Source organism: Miscanthus floridulus, chromosome 8 (genome assembly GCF_019320115.1).
Source record: "Miscanthus floridulus cultivar M001 chromosome 8, ASM1932011v1, whole genome shotgun sequence".
Lineage (NCBI taxonomy): Eukaryota > Viridiplantae > Streptophyta > Magnoliopsida > Poales > Poaceae > Miscanthus > Miscanthus floridulus.
The window spans coordinates 229,780,647-229,784,150 of NC_089587.1; the positions used below are offsets into that span (position 1 = coordinate 229,780,647).

A 3,504-nucleotide genomic window follows, 5' to 3' on the forward strand; every position below is an offset into this window, starting at 1 on the left:
CTCGACAGTGGCCTCCTCCGCGCGCTCAGCAGCGGCTGGCGACCTCATCTCGGCCCCTCCCAGCGGCGACCATAGCTCGGCCGGCGACCTCAGCTCGGCCTATCCGCGCCGCCGACCTCAAATCTTGCCAAGACGCCGTCTCCAGGTCAGCACAGCCGGTAAACTCAGCTCGCCCCACAGCGCCCTCGACCGCCTCTACCCAACGCTGCACACTCTCTCCCTCTATCTCAAAATCTCCCTCACACTCTCTCCCTCTCGTAGATCTGGCGGCAGAGGCAGCGACGAGGAGACGGCTGGTCACGGCAAGGACACGACGGCGGGTCACAGTGAGGAGGCAGCAGAAACCTAGGCATCGACGCGTTCCACCACTACATCCTCCACGGCTTTTCGCATCCGTAAGTCCAATTCCCCCTCCTCTTTTATTCTGCCCGATGATTTGCCACTGGGGTTGGACTAGATCTATATTAGTTCAAAAGCAGTAAAATGTAACTACATCCTTTGGATTGTTAGATCTTTCATTCGCTCTCGTGGCAGCCAAATCGTCAGTGCTGCAATTGTTAATGAAATATGTGCAGTGTGTGGTGGGGGATACCGTCTGACAAATATAAATTGTTATTTAAAAAGATAAATCACTCTCAATTCAGCTACAAATATAAACAAGGGAAGAATTGAAATGCTAGTCGTTTCTGGGTTATTAACAGTAAGATAAAGCCTAAATGCCAGACTTACATCACTGCTGTCATCTTCCTGGAGTGTCTGCACAAGTGTCTTCTTGATTTCACATGTTATTGTGATTACAAGCAGTGGATTTTTTTATTGACAACCTGATAGTACATATTTCACATGTTGGTGCCTAGTAAAATGAATGCTCCACATGCACAAATGAAAAATATTTCCATTTAGAGTTCATTGATGAGAGCCTTGGAGTGCAGGAGCCAAAAACTATTTTGATTTGCACCTGCTACTTCTAGTACCAACTGTTCATATTTCTAACTAAAAGTATGCGGTCAGCTAATTGCTAATGAATTACAGATTAATTTGTTTCCCATCCCCTTGCATCAGGCTTACACATTTCATACAAAAGCATGTGTTACACGGAAGTACAGGCAAGGAGGGAGAGCTAATGCAGTTCCTCCGCTTGTGATCCATAGGGGGGCTGCAAGGATTTTTGCTCTTAGATGTAAGCTTACCTGCAATCCTTTTTGTGTTTGCTCTATTATACTTTTTCATATTGTCATCTGATTTTAATTATTGCCCTGAGGAAGATTAGTTTTTCTTTTGCCGCATCTGACAGAGACTACAATTATTTTCTATACAGGTAGTAGCAGATTCAGCTCTTTTTCTAATAATATTAGTAGTGATGAGTTCTGTGGTGAAGATGCCTACTATAAGTAACAATTGTGGATGCATGATAGTGTACTGGACTACCTAGGCTCTCAATATGCTTCTGTCTTCTTTCAAATAAGTCTATCTACAATTGTTATAGATTTCCATCTTGACAACCTTAAAATAGATAATAATTGTATTCTGAAATAAGAGGCTTTTTTATGTCCCTTGACTCCTTATAGCATATATATGGTCTATGGTCTATTTCAATACAACTTGGCGCTAATTTTTGCAGCCCTCCTTTCACATTAACAAATATGGTTCTGCTCATGATTTTAATCTATTCAGAATGAACTTGAACCCATACTACCCTATCTACAAGTCATTGTATTGTATAAGTTGCTAGAGCTATATCTATATTATTGTCCTTAAACTTAGTTTCATTGTTCCTCTTTCAACTGTGATACTTGGTGTTATAACTGACTTTGCCTCATTTAATCTATGGTATTTGTCTCATAGGAAAGCCATGTGTTATACAGAAACTTTGGAGGTTATTTCACTGATGCTGCTGCATAGACTCACCAAACTTTTACTCTTAATATTTGCAGGGCGTGCTTCTCTGATGTACTCTTCCATCGTAGATGCCTATGATGATGACTTACAGTTAAGTTTGTGGTGGCTGTTTGTTGCAATATTTCCTTATATTAGTTGTGCTGCATGGGAATTAGTTCATGCCTTGTTTTCCTTCTAGACTATTCAATATAGAAGAATGAGCAAAGAATTTACAACTCAGTAATAATAGTGCACTGTCAGTATTTAGATACTTAGATATGGGGACCTTCTTAATGGACTATGTTATAATGATGGACTTCATAATGGACTATGTTGTAATGATGGACTTTTGTGAATTATGACTTGTGATGATATTCTAAATAATGGTCTTGTGTTTGTGGATGTATATATGTATATTTGTGGCGTTCAGATTCGAATTTGAATTATATATATATATATATATATATATATATATATATATATATATATATAGATTTGAATTTGAATTATTTATTTTTTTTGCTAAAAAATCCACTGTAGAGGCGGTTCTTGATTGAACCGCCCTTACAAATATACACAGCAGGGGGCGGCTGGTGATACAGCCGTCCTTACAGAAGTCCACTACAAGGGCGGCTGATATTACCGGCCACCCCTACAGAGGGCACTGCAGGGGCGGCTGAAAACACCAGCCGCCCCTACAGAGGGCACTGCAGGGGCGGTCAAGAAACCGCTCCTACAGAGACACCCTCTGTAGAAACACCCTGAGAAGGGCGGCTGGCGCAGCCGCCTCTACAGAGGCTTAGAGCCACCCCTACGGTTAACTTTTGCAGTAGTGCTGGTATTACGAGCTAAGGTACGGAACTAATGCCACAAGCAAAATGATGACCTACTGTTGCACTTGCACGCTAGGACTACTACTAGCGCGTGCAACAAGCAGCTGCAACTGCCTACTCCGTAGCTAGTAGGAGTACCAGCCAGTAGCAGCAGGAACAGGCTGACAAGCATCAACAGGAACAGGCAGCAGCAGGAGACTCTCTTTGGTATTGGTATAGATGGGCAACGGGGAGGCCCGAACGATGCAAATGCGGTTGAGGAGCTGGTTCGGGGTCGAGCTCGCCACACCGTGGTGTCGCTTCTTGCCCGCCCTCGACGACGGGCATAAGGACTCTAGGTTGAGTGTGCTAGCAGCTGTGGCCACGACACCGCGAGTCCATTTGTTAAATTTAACCGAATGATTTTATTCCTCATGCTGTACCTGTTGTATTAGTTATTAGCTTGTAAGAAATAAGGTGATTATTTTATAAATCATAGAAAATAAGCAAATAATAAACTAACCCATTTTTCCGACCAAACACCTTATAAATTTGCCTTTGAATTTGTTCTCACACCGTGACCAATGAACTGACTGTGGCCAAGATGATTGGAAATGTGATCCATGAGACAGACTTTAAATTTTTTATGGTTTCTTAAATACTCATAGGGTCTTTACACTAAGGCGGTGGAGCCGTTGCGATTTTTTAGGTGATCTTTTTTTTTTGGAAAAAAGAGAAGCCAGGGAAGCCACTATTTACTTCACCGGCTCTGTGTTACTCACCAGTGGCGGATCTAGGAATTTAACTTAGGTTA

At 42.3% G+C, this 3,504-nt stretch overlaps 1 long non-coding RNA gene across 1 annotated transcript; it reads left to right on the top strand.

Moving 5' to 3' along the window:
- Positions 1 to 285: 285 nt before the first annotated feature.
- On the top strand, positions 286 to 2,171 carry LOC136475298 (uncharacterized). Its single transcript, XR_010763147.1, has 3 exons — positions 286 to 395; positions 1,063 to 1,180; positions 1,935 to 2,171. It is a non-coding gene; the product is annotated as an uncharacterized lncRNA (long non-coding RNA).
- Positions 2,172 to 3,504: the final 1,333 nt, after the last annotated feature.